Source organism: Dendrobates tinctorius, unplaced genomic scaffold (genome assembly GCF_039654945.1).
Source record: "Dendrobates tinctorius isolate UK_male_01 unplaced genomic scaffold, ASM3965494v1 ptg000028l, whole genome shotgun sequence".
Classification (NCBI taxonomy): Eukaryota; Metazoa; Chordata; class Amphibia; order Anura; family Dendrobatidae; genus Dendrobates; species Dendrobates tinctorius.
In genome coordinates this window covers 78,428,442-78,441,191 of record NW_027361696.1, presented here as the reverse complement: position 1 = coordinate 78,441,191, position 12,750 = coordinate 78,428,442, and the positions used below count along the sequence as shown (strand labels likewise).

Genomic DNA, 12,750 nt, shown 5'->3' with positions numbered 1-12,750 from the left:
GTCAGAGGTGACCAGCGCTGCGGTGTTGTTCCCCTGAGACTGTTGATGTGGTGCAGCTGAGGTGAAAATGGCTCTCCACAGGTAGAGCAATAGTCCCAGGGCAAAGAGGTTTGATTAATAATTAAGATGGCTGTGAACGTTGGGGTGCAGAGAAATGAGAGGAAGACACAGAGAGGTGCAGTTTCTTTACCTTTTACTGGTAATTGGTTGCAATCCGGAGTACCACAAACAGGTGATGGAATGAGTCCGGCTCGCCTGGAGGCATTCAGGGGATCCACCTTGCCAGGTGGGGGTTAGGACCTTCCTTCTGCGCTTTGTGTGTGGGTCTCCGCTGTTTATAACTAAGCTGCGACCCTCTATTCGTGATTATTTCACCAACCTGTACGGCTGTCAGCATGAGCCTATTCCACGGGTAACGTCCTTTTCACCATCGGCCCCGGGCTCCTTATCTGCTGCCGTGCCCTCCGGTATTCAATGTCGCACAGGAATTTACAATCCTCTGTACTTTCAGATTCAGCGGTCAGGACATACAGCTCCTGACCACCATGGACTCTGACATCCCTTTTCTCTCTATTAGCCCTTCGCTCTGGGGTCTGCTATACGCAGTTTTAGCTTCCCCAGAGCCTCTCCGTCTCTGCTCGTGTCCTTTCCCTCTTCACAGATCAGCTCCCCCTCACCAGCTCCTCACAGATCAGCTCCCTATCTTGAACTGACTGGATCTTCCAGAAAGATCTTTTTACCTCACGTTTAACTGTCTTGTCATTTCCTCACAGCTCACAGCTGCTCTCGTTTACCTGACAACCAAAACAGCTCACTTCTAGCTGACTCACCAACCCCCTCTGCTGGCCATAATTTATAAGGCAGCTCCCTTTTCTTACCTGCAGCAGGAATTGTGATTTAATTTATGTTACCTGGCATTGGGGTCCCCTTTCTGCCTCCAAGCATGACTTCACCTCTTAGAGGGAGGCAATGTCACTGTGACAACCGGACTCTGGGGTGTCACATTCCCCCCCAGTTAAGTTCAGTATTCCTGGACTGAGGAAAACCTAACAAGAATTGTTAACAACAACAATCAATGAAAATCTACAAAGTCTTAAAAATGTAAAAATTATCAAAAACCAGACAAGAAAAAGAAACAATAGCACAGTTACTGCAGCGACCAGTCCTTACGCTGCTATCCAGGAATTGTCTTTGTCCTTGTACCTGGAGTTTGGTTGGTGGGAACCACCTTAACCCACTTTGTGTGTCATCCTTGGGCGTGGCTACAGGGCACTCTGTAGATGGGCCTGTTTTTCAGCCACGCCGGTGGCTTATTTTGAAGGCCAAGTTGGGGTAACTATTTACAAATAAAAGTTCTGACCACACATAGTCCTGTGGCCCAATTGTCCTTTAACTGGTTATTATGAAAACTTTAAAAGGGTCATACAGTAAGTCTCTGTAGGCTCTCATGCTTAACGGTTAGAACTATACATTCTTATTACTTTATTTACATTATTTAATCTCTATAACGGGCAGGGATCTGACCTCTAGTACTACGAGTGGATCTACGCAGTATAGGTATTTCTGATGAACTGGCCTGTTCTCTTATGTCTACTGTTGGTGCACTAGTCACTACATTATAAGTAGACGTGTGTAAGATTGGTATTCTGGACTGCCTTCTCTTGACTCCTAGACTCACCATGAGATTGACATATTCACTGTTAGCAGGGGACATATTTCCGCATTCCACTGCAAATGTGGTATCTGTTACTGGAGCCATTTCATTTAGAGTCTCTACTTCATCTGGTGCAGTAGGCTGATGAAAGGTTAGGACTGGTACTATTTTGCCTGATTTACTTGTGTCCACGTCCGAGGAAATTCTCCAAGAATAGTTTGGATCTTTTCTTCCACCTCTACTATGGGCTGTGGAGTGTCTTGGACTTCTTTAGTGTCCTTCAACTGATCAGGGCACACCTTTAGGTGATCTCTTGAGACTGCTTCTAAGGTTTCTCCTCCATATTTGCTGATGAGGCATACCTTGGTGTTATTAAAGTCTGAAGTTATTACGGTGTATGGCTCTGCCTCCCACTGGTCATCTATTTTGTGAACACGTCTCTTTCTTTTGAGTACTTGTTCTCCTGGTGTCAAGGGAACTGCAGGGGCATGTTGATTGTAATTTTTTTCCTGCCTCTGTCTTGCTTGGGACAAACTTTTCTCCACACATTCTTGTACTTTGCGGTATTGCTGTTGCCGCTCTGAATCCCAGTCTGCATCTGGTGATGTTGTCTCAGGTGTTAAGACCCCCATGTCTAAATCAATGGGTAACTTGCCAGGTCTTGCTCTCATCAAGTAGGCCGGAGTGCAATTTGTAGAGTTTACCGGTATATGATTATATAGATCTACCAGATCTGGCAACTTCTCTGGCCACTGGTTTCGTTCCTCCAGAGGTAAGGTCTTCAATAAATCAATGACCACCTGGTTCATCTTCTCACACATGCCATTTGTCTGTGGATTGTACGGCGTCGTTCTGATTTTCTTGCAACCGTACATGTTACAGAACTCCTGGAACGCTTCTGCCTCAAAGGCTGGACCTTGATCGATGAGCACTTGTTTAGGGTATCCGTGCGGTCGACAAAAGTGCTGCTGAAATGCCTTGGCTGCTGTCTTCGCTGTTTGGTCTTTAACAGGTACAACTACCAAGAACCTTTAGTAATGGCCCACTATAGTCAAAGCATAGGTGTAGCCATTCCTACTCAGAGTTAACTTCACGTAATCCAATGCTACCAGTTGAAGCGGCTGTTTTGTGATGATCGGCTGTAATGGGGCTCGCTGGCTGTCACAGTCTTTTCTGCGCAGATTGCATGGGCCACATTCTCGGCACCACTTCTCAATGGAACTCATGCCAACCCAGTAGAATCTTTCACGGAGGAGGACCTCCAACTTCTTCCAACCGAAGTGTCCTGCTCCATTGTGGTACACCTCCAAGACCATTGGCGCTTCCCTCTTCAGGACTACCACCTGCCAGACCAGTTCATGTGTGCGCGAGTTGATGTTCCTCCAACACAGTTTACCCTCATAGATGAACAGCTTTCCTCTTTCCTTCCATAGCTGCTGTGCTTCATCTGGACCAGGGTGTGCATCAGCTTGTGCCAGCCACTCCTTTACTAGGCGAACAGCTGGGTCACTATCTTGTGTCTCTGCCCACTCATGATGGGGTAATCGTTGCTTCTCGTACGATAAAGCGCTTATTCCTCACTCCTTGGGAGCGCCGGGCTGCAATTGGACGGTGGAAGGCTGGTAATTCGATTTCTTCGAGTCCTTTTGGATCTTCTCCCCCGTCTGGTGAATTGGGTATCCTGGACAATGCATCCGCATTAGCGTTCTTAGGTCCTGCTCTGTACTTGATGGTGAACTCATAGTTGGACAGCCGGGCCATCCATTGCTGCTCAAGTGCCCCGAGCTTTGCCATTTCACGGTGGTTTAGCGGATTATTGTCCATGTAGATGGTGAACTTTACTGAAGCCAAGTAGTGCTTGAAGCGCTCTGTTACTGCCTAGACTATGGCGAGGAACTCCAGTTTAAAGGAACTGTAGTTGTCGGGGTTCCTCTCAGTGGGACGAAGCTTCCTGCTGGCGTAGGCAATCACTCTCTCTCTGCCTTTCTGCACTTGTGGAAGCACTGCTCCCAATCCCACGCTGCTGGCATCAGTGTAAAGTACAAATGGTTGGTCATTGTCAGGCTAGGCCAGGACCTCATCTCCTGTGAGGGCCAGATTCAACTTGGTGAAGGACTCTTCTATCCTTTTATTCCACTTGAATGGAAGATTTTTGTTCTTGGCCTTCTTGGATTAGCCCACTAGAAGATCTTGCAGCGGTGCTGCTATCTTGGTGAAGTCCTTGATAAATCTTCGGTAGTAGCCTACTAACCCAAGAAATTACCTCACTTCATGAATAGTGCTGGGTCTTTTCCAGTCCCGGATAACGGTGACTTTGTCGGGGTCGGGCGCCACACCTTTTGCGCTCACCATATAGCCAAGGTACTGCCCCTTGGGTTTCAAAAGGTGACATTTGGATAGCTTTACTTTCAAGGCAAAGTTTGACAGGGCTTCGAATACCTTGGCTAGGTGCTTCAAATGGTCTTCGTAGGTTTTGGAGAAGACGATGATGTCGTCCAGGTACAGCAGAACGGTTTCAAAGTTTTTATGTCCAAGGCAGCATTCCATTAACCGCTGAAATGTTCCTGGCGCATTGCTGAGCCCAAACGGCATGTAGTTAAACTCGCAGAGGCCCATTGGTGTTGTAAACGCTGTCTTCTCTTTGTCTGCCTCTGCCACAGGAACCTGCCAATACACACTGGTGAGATCTAAGGTAGAGAAATAGTTAGCAGTTCTCAGTGCAGCTAGTGATTCCTCAATTTTAGGCAATGGGTAAGCGTCCTTATGTGTAATGCTGTTAATCCGCCTGTAGTCTACACACATTCTCATAGTACCATCTTTCTTTTTAACGAGGACTAATGGAGCTGCCCAGGGGCTACAACTACCTCTGATTACCCCAGCCTCCTTCATCTCCCGTAACATACTCTTGGCACATTGATAAGTGTGCTGGGGGTATAGGCCGGTATCTCTCTTTAATGGGTGGATGATCTCCGGTGGGGATATGATGTTGGACCCCTTTTGCCTGCCAAAAGTCTAGAGGATACGTGCTGAAGACCTGTTCAAATTCTCGAACCACCCGGTAAGCCACATGCTTTTGGTGCGAAGGGGTGAAGTCAGTGCCTACGTGTAGTTGCTGACACCAATCCTCCTGCTGCCCTTCAGAGCCATTCTCTTCCACCTTGTCTGACGGAAGCAAGGGTTCTAGTGCCTCTACTGCATTGTTACTCACAGTGAACAATTTAGCAAGGGTGGCATACCGGGGTAACTGGACCTCTCTCTCCCCACAATTTAAGATGCGTATTGGTACTCTCCCCTTGCTGACATCAACTACCCCTCTGGCTGTCAGGATAGTGGGCCTACTATCAGAGTACATGGGTTCTACCTGGGCTTGGTAATCTTGACCCCTTAGGCCTATTGCTGCCTGACACCAAATTAACATTTCACTTCTGGGAGGTACTGCAATGGGGAAAGGATCACTTACTCTGACACTGCCGACTTCTCCACCAGACAGCTCTACCTGTCATCTCTGCATCAGGGCTCTGATCTCCTTTTGCAGGACCCGTTGCTGACTGGAGCTGGTGGTCTCGGCTACCTGTTGTAACAAAGCAATAATTTCTCCAAGATGATTTTCAATTACATTAGTGCCTAAAGTGATCATAGGATGGCTGTTATGATGAGTCACCGAAGGAGGAAAAAACAAAATACTAGCTAAGTCCAGAAAAACCAGAGAGGTTGGCAGCTATCAGATTGCAGACCCCTGAACCTATCCACAACAACTAGCAGTAGCTGTGGGGGCTTCCTACGGTGCCCTAGACCCCTCGATCACAGCCGGAGAACTACATAGCCTAAAGACAGAAAGGGGAAAAACTAAACTGCCACAGAGCAGACTCCAAAGCAATAGGCAGCCCCAGCCCCCAACATATAATGACGGTGAAGCAAGATGAAAACACTAACACAGATAGAAAGATAGGTTGAGCAAATGATGGGGCCCAAGCTAACTAAATAAGACAGGATAGGAAAGCTGCTGTCTGCCATCCGCAAAAGCCCTATCCAAAATGAGCCAACCGACTGATAGGAAAAACAGGCCCTGAAGTCGCGAGGCTTCAAAAGACTATATCAGCACTCAGGTATATTTTGAAGACAGAGCAAAAGATCAACAGATCAGAGACAAAAATGGAATTCAGCTCACCCCCGGCCGGGGATGGCAGAACTCCCAAAAAACAAGGTAAAACAAAAACAAAACTGAAGAGTACAAAGCAGAGCAGAAAAACTTAGCTTTGAGATGCAGGAATCAGACTGGTCTCCAAGAATCCAGCAGGATCACCAGCAAGGCAAAAGGGCGTCGGCTGCCTTATATCCAGTCCTCAATTCCAGCCACCCAGTCATCATCTAGCTGCCCAGGTGTTTGGTAATCAGCCTCACTACCTTCCTTCACCAGAGGAGGGAGTTCATCAGACCTCAATGGTGAAGGGAAAAATGAACTCACAACAGATGGCATTCTCTTTTGTCAATAGCAACTATAATCAAACCTTGCGATTGCAATTCTACTCGGCCAATCTTGATGGTCACCTCTTTATATCCCATCTGAGGCAAGGGCTGACCATTGCTGGCAAAAATGTCAAAGTCTTTATCTGGGCTATGAGTAATGTCTGAATCTGCCCAGTACTGCTTAAAAAGAACATATGGTATCGTTGTTACCTGGGAGCCGGTGTCCATTAAAGCGTTCATCGGAAAACCGTCAATCACGACAGGCAGGACCGGCCGTCCTCCTACGTACTTGTCTCGCCAATATGGTGGGCCTGGTTTTCTTACTCCTGGGGGTTGGCCCTTTGCCCCAGGGGTTGCTTGTTTAAATGACAGTATCTTGCTAGGTGTCCCGCCTTGTTGCAGCGGCGACAGATGGGCTGTCCTTCCTCGTCGTAACGATCACTGTCTCTCCCTCTGGTCGGTGGGATCCTCTTCTGCTGTTGCCACGGGACGTCATCTGGACTGGAGGCCAGCTGGATCTTCTTCTTTGGAGTCACTTGCAGGGACTGCACAGTTTTTGTGAGTGCAGCCACACTTTTGGTTAGTTCCTTGACTTGGAGACGTAAGTCTGCAGCAGAATCATCATCTTGGGACGGCTTGTCAGTCTCAATAGGGGTCTTTGGAAAGGATGCTGTCTCCTGCTGGTATGTAATTGCAGGATGCTTAGAGGGCTCTGTGCTGCTAGGATTCGGTTCACGTAGCACCCACATGGCTCTATCCTTAAAGTGTGCAAAGTCCAGTTCAGGATTTTGTAGGGCCATGATGCGCAGCTGTGTCCTTTGGTTGTTAGACTGGAGTCCCTCTATGAACTACTCTGTTAGTAACCCATCTTCATCTTGCACGCTCTCAGGGTCAACCTGCTTTACAGCCCGTAGTGCCTCCTGAAGATTAAGGGCATAGTCCCGTATACTGTCCTGCACTCTCTGTTTGCACCCAAAGAATCTCATTTTTATCTCTGTTGCAGTGCGGGTATCAAAAGTGTTCTTCAGTCTGTCCAAGATTTGTTGGACAGTCCCTTTATCAGTGTCCGGCCAGGACTTTACTTCCCTCTGGGACGCACCAGTTAATTGGCCAATGAGGATACTGACTTTTTGGCTTTCTGACAGGGGGTACACTTTGAACAAACTACATAGTCTTTCTTTAAAATCACTCAGGTTGTGCGACTCCCCTGAGTACTGTGGTAACCAGGCTGCCCCTGGTATATATGGCATTGATAGCGGCATTATGGAGGCTGCGGCTGCGACCGCCACTGAATCTTCACCCGCGTTGGGTATTTTCTTCCTGTTTTTCACTTACTCACAATAGAGCGCAGCTCCAGCTTCACTGACACGTCCCTCTCTGCTCGTTATTTGAAAGCTCAGTCAAATCTTTAGCACTCAATTTAAAAAAGGTCTATGGCGCACAGTACCCAGCTTTGCCAGTCTTCTTTAGCCAGCTTTGCTAGGCTCGCTAAATCCTGTTCGTGATGTCAGTTGGCGCCCTCATGCCGCCGCGCACGCGGTGAGCAGGACCGCGGGGTACTTGGTACCGGGCCCGTCGACTTCAATGGGGGACGGTGTCACAGCGGCGGCGACCCGGTCCGTGGCCCTGGGGCGTCCATTAAATAAAAATGATGAAAGGGGAAAAGCTGTTTGTTGTTGAAGTGTGGTAAAAATGAAGATAAAGTTTATAGATGATTAAATACGTGACGCCACCTGTGGTATTCTGGTCAGAGGTGACCAGCGCTGCGGTGTTGTTCCCCTGAGACTGTGGATGTGGCGCAGCTGAGGTGAAAATGGCTCTCCTCAGGTAGAGCAATAGTCCCAAAGAGTTTTGATTAATAATTAAGATGGCTGTGAACGTTGGAGTGCAGAGAAATGAGAGGAGGACACAGAGAGGTGCAGTTTCTTTACCTTTTACTGGTAATTGGTTGCAATCCGGAGTACCACAAAAAGGTGATGGAATGAGTCCGGCTTGCCTGGAGGCATTCAGGGGATCCACCTTGCCAGGTGGGGTTTAGGAGCTTCCTTCTGCGCTTTGTGTGTGGGTCTCCGCTGTTTATAACTAAGCTGCGACCCTCTATTCGTGATGATTTCACCAACCTGTACGGCTGTCAGCATGAGCCTATTCCATGGGTACCTTCCTTTTAACCGTCGGCCCCGGGCTCCTTATCTGCTGCCGTGCCCTCAGGTATTCAATGTCGCACAGGAATTTACAATCCCCTGTACTTTCAGATTCAGCGGTCAGGACATAAAGCTCCTGACCACCAAGGTCACTGACATCCCTTTTCTCTCTATTAGCCCTTCGCTCTGGGGTCTGCTACACGCAGTTTTTAGCTTCCCCAGAGCCTCTCCATCTCTGCTCGTGTCCTTTCCCTCTTCACAGATCAGCTCCCCCTTACCAGCTCCTCACAGATCAGCTCCCTGTCTTGAACTGACTGGATCTTCCAGAAAGATCTTTTTACCTCACGTTTAACTGTCTTGTCATTTCCTCACAGCTCACAGCTGCTCTTGTTTCCATGACAACCCCCTAAGCTCACTTCTAGCTGACTCACCAACCCCCTCTCCTGGCTAGAATTTATAAGGCAGCTCCCTTTTCTGACCTGCAGCAGGAATTGTAATTTAATCTATGTTACCTGGCATGGGAGTCCCATTTCTGCCTCCAAGCATGACTTCACCTCTCAGAGGGAGGCAATGTCACTGTGACAACCGGACTCTGGGGTGTCACAGATCATGGATGGAATCATGGGAATGGATAGACAAACTGGAAGGGACAGACACAAGGGAAGGCAGTGACACATTTGACAACAGAGACACATTGGTAGGTTAGGGTGGAGGTGGTGGGTCCAAATTTGGCATGGTTTTTTGCCTCAGGGTCTTCGTCCTGGTGGGAATCTGTTTATTTTTTGTCCTTTGTTTTCTTGACCGAGTGGGAGTGTTGGCCACGGTAGCAGTCTTCTCGCGTCGTGCTGGACTGGGCAGCATGGTGGATGCTGCTGGCTGCAGGGATGCTGAACTTGGGAGCGTGGTGGATGCTGCTGGCTGTAGGGATGATGAAGTCGGCAGCGTGGTGGATCTGTGAACTGGAGGCGGTGGTGGTGGAGGGTTTTTGGTGCTGTGGGAGTTGTAAAGTATATGTTCGGCTGCTGGTAATATCCTCTGGCCTGTGGATTGTAGCTTTAGGACTGCTGCTGCTGCAATGCGTGGCTGTAAGCAGCCTGGCAGGCCTGCATGACATTGAGCTGGAATTGAGGCATATGGTTTTCCGACACTTCCCAATCTATTACAGAAAAAAATGTTCTCTCAAGGTCGGCTTCCCGGCAGTCAAGGTGTTTGTTGACATCCTGTATAAGTGTGTTCACATGGTTGAACCAACTCTTCTGTCTATAACCAAGCACCTTAATCCCATCCTGGAACACCGAGCTTAAGTACATAACCTCGGGCATGAGTGACCTCTCCCAGGCTCTTTGCCGCTGACGAGAAAACCCAACATAAGCAGCAGCAGAGGGCTAGGAGAGGGGAAATCTTGATGGACTGGCGGCTGCCTGTTCCTCAGCCTGTGAGGCCTGACAGGTTGCTTCATCACTGGTGGATGATTGGGGCTGCGTCTATTCATTGGCTGGTCGATGAGGGGCCGCTTCAAGTGAGGATGATCCAGGTTGTGTTGTGCTGCACCAGGTTTGTGGTGAAAATAAAGTAAAAACAGTAGTTTAAAAAAAAAAAAAAAAAAAGGTTAAATAATAGTAAGACAACACAAAAGATACTCACGTTCGCTGAGCAAGCGCAGGCCTCAGAAAAGCAATGTTACAGTGGTATTTGTATTTTCTTATCCTTTGAGCAGCACCACTTTTAACCTGGTTCTCCTGTCTCATGTCTTTGTTGAAGCGATCCTTCATCGAACGGACTCTTATTCTCTTCACTGTGAAGGGGGAACAAAGGTAAAAAATTAATTGTAAAACAATGCACCTAGATTTACAGTGTCACTGGTGCGTCACACCACATTGCAATACTTACCAAAATCATTTCTGGTATGTGGCGTGGCATGGTTCCAATCACGCAACAGCGATCTTGCCACTTCTTTCCAGAGTCGTCGAATCACTACAATGTCAGAGTGCTGACGATCACTGGTATCCCACAGCGGTACTCGCTCTTGCACAAGGTTAATTAGTTGATCACTGTCAATTTCCTGTTTGTCTTCTTCTCGTTGTGCAACCTATAGATCAAATAAAACAAAAGAATTTTAAGTAAAACTGAAAAAAAATTCAATTACAACTCTGATGAAAAGAATACTTACACCCCGTCTTTCCTCCTGAGACACATGAGCCTGACGACCCTGGGAAGAATCATTTCCACTCAACTGCTCCTGCTCTTCATCAGTTTAAGGTACCTGTAAAGAGATTATATGATTTAACACAGGTATAGTATTGCCAGTCAATACACACCAATCATTATAGCATGATTACATAATCAGTGTCATATCCACCCTGGGAAGCAGTCAGTTCTTCACTTGAGAACATGGTTGGAAGAGCAGGCAGCAGTCAAGTGAAACATTACAGAACAAAAAATATCAAAAATTAAACTTGTTAAGAGCCAAGCACAATGTAGCCAAAAAAAAACAAACCATGGAAACCAATACTTACTTTACAGACAATAGTCCAACAGCACAGCAGTCAGCAAAGGACAGGGACAGATGGCAGCACCAGGACAGACATCAGCACCAGGACAGATGGCAGCACAAGGAAAGATGGCAGCACCAGGACAGACAGCAGCACCAGGAGACAACCAGTCTAAATGGAACAGAAAAAAAAAATTAAGAGAGACAGCAGTGGCGTAGCATGGGGGGGCGGTCCGCCCCAGGCGGCACATGTGTGGGGGCGGCGCGGCAGCAGCAGCAATTCCTCCTCCTATCCTCAGCCCCCCGCTGATTGCACCATTTCCATGACCAGCGGTGTTCAGGGACAGTTGCTGGAGACAGCATAAGCGAAGCTTGGCCCTCATGGCTCTGCCCCATCTGTGTGAGCGCTCAGCTGATGTGGTCATGTGACACCATCAGGTCACGTGACAGGCAAAGTCCGGACGGCGTCATGGCAGCAGCTGAGGGGTGAGTGTCGGTGCCCGGTGTCGTATGAGAGAAATGTTGCAGCTATTTTAGCGACACTTATTTTTATTCCTGCGGAAAACCCACAGTCCCTGCCTGCTGGTTCAGCAGAAACTGCATGCTGGGACTTATAGTCCTTCAGTACTAGTATGTTGCCTGCTGATAGTCATACTACTGTGTATGCTGGGGCTTGAAGTCCCACATGATATTACAGGCTGTGTCCCTTCCTCCTGCAGGCCTGCTGGTCCTTGTAGTCCTTCTGTATATGGTACGGACTACCTGTCTCGGCTCATTCTTACCGAAAGCTGAGATATAAGGGGCTGTTTGATGGAAGCCGTACACTGTCCCAGCTCCATTTGCCCCTGAATATGTGTCTGTTTGCTGCCGGGGGAGAAAGGTGTCGGGTGCAGTCCTGCAGGACGGCTGTTATGTTCCTGCAGAGTCAGCGAACGGCGGAGAAGTGAACTTTGAGATGAGATTGTAGTGAGAGGAGATAGCGATCGGAGGGTTAATCGTCCGAGATCACCCCTCTGTATGGACCTGCCTCCCACTTCCCCAGCACAGATGCTGCCTCCCACTTCCCCAGCACGGACGCTGCCCCCAATTTCCTCGGCCTGTACGCTGCCCCCCCCATTTCCCTGGCACGGACGCTTCCCCACCTCTCCCGTTAAGGCGCTCCCCCCTAACACAGCCATGGTGTCCCCTGTACAGACCGTGTCCCCATTTGTTTACGTGTGTTTACTGGAGACCGTACCACAAAGTGTCGTCATACAGACCATAAAGAGGAATTGACGAAAGGCATCAATTTGTGGTAGAGCTTCTAATACTGGAACAACTGCAACTCCCAGCATGTCCTGCGAGCTCTTGTGGAGCCACAACTCCCAGCATGTGCTGCGAGCTCTTGTGGAGCCACAACTCCCAGCATGTCCTGCGAGCTCTTGTGGAGCCACAACTCCCAGCATGTCCTGCGAGCTCTTGTGGAGCCACAACTCCCAGCATGTCCTGCGAGCTCTTGTGGAGCCACAACTCCCAGCATGTCTTGCGAGCTCTTGTGGAGCCACAACTCCCAGCATGTGCTGCAAGCTCTTGTGGAGCCACAACTCCCAGCATGTCCTGCGAGCTCTTGTGGAGGCACAACTCCCAGCATGTCCTGTGAGCTCTTGTGGAGCCACAACTCCCAGCATGTCCTGCGAGCTCTTGTGGAGCCACAACTCCCAGCATGTCTTGCGAGCTCTTGTGGAGCCACAACTCCCAGCATGTCCTGCGAGCTCATGTGGAGCTGTGGCGCGCGTGAGGCTCAGTCGCCACAGAGGTACTGCACCTTCTCCTAAAGTGTAGTGCCCCACCACCTAGGTAAGTTGGGAACTCCTTTCCGCACTCCAACACCTGCACCCTCACACAGGATAGTTCAGCAATGGACCAGATTGCGGCTCCATGCTTAGAGGATAGCAGAGCACCTTTCGTGGGTCCTTGCCTCGTAACACGAGATGTGCTGGGAGGTGGGTGGAGTTAGA

At 48.8% G+C, this 12,750-nt stretch overlaps 1 long non-coding RNA gene across 1 annotated transcript; it reads right to left on the bottom strand.

Moving 5' to 3' along the window:
* Positions 1-7,655: 7,655 nt before the first annotated feature.
* Positions 7,656-11,146, bottom strand: LOC141084954 (uncharacterized). The gene is made up of 5 exons (XR_012231182.1): positions 10,779-11,146; positions 10,433-10,525; positions 10,153-10,351; positions 9,907-10,057; positions 7,656-9,807 (listed from the first exon to the last, which is right to left on the bottom strand). It is a non-coding gene; the product is annotated as an uncharacterized lncRNA (long non-coding RNA).
* Positions 11,147-12,750: the final 1,604 nt, after the last annotated feature.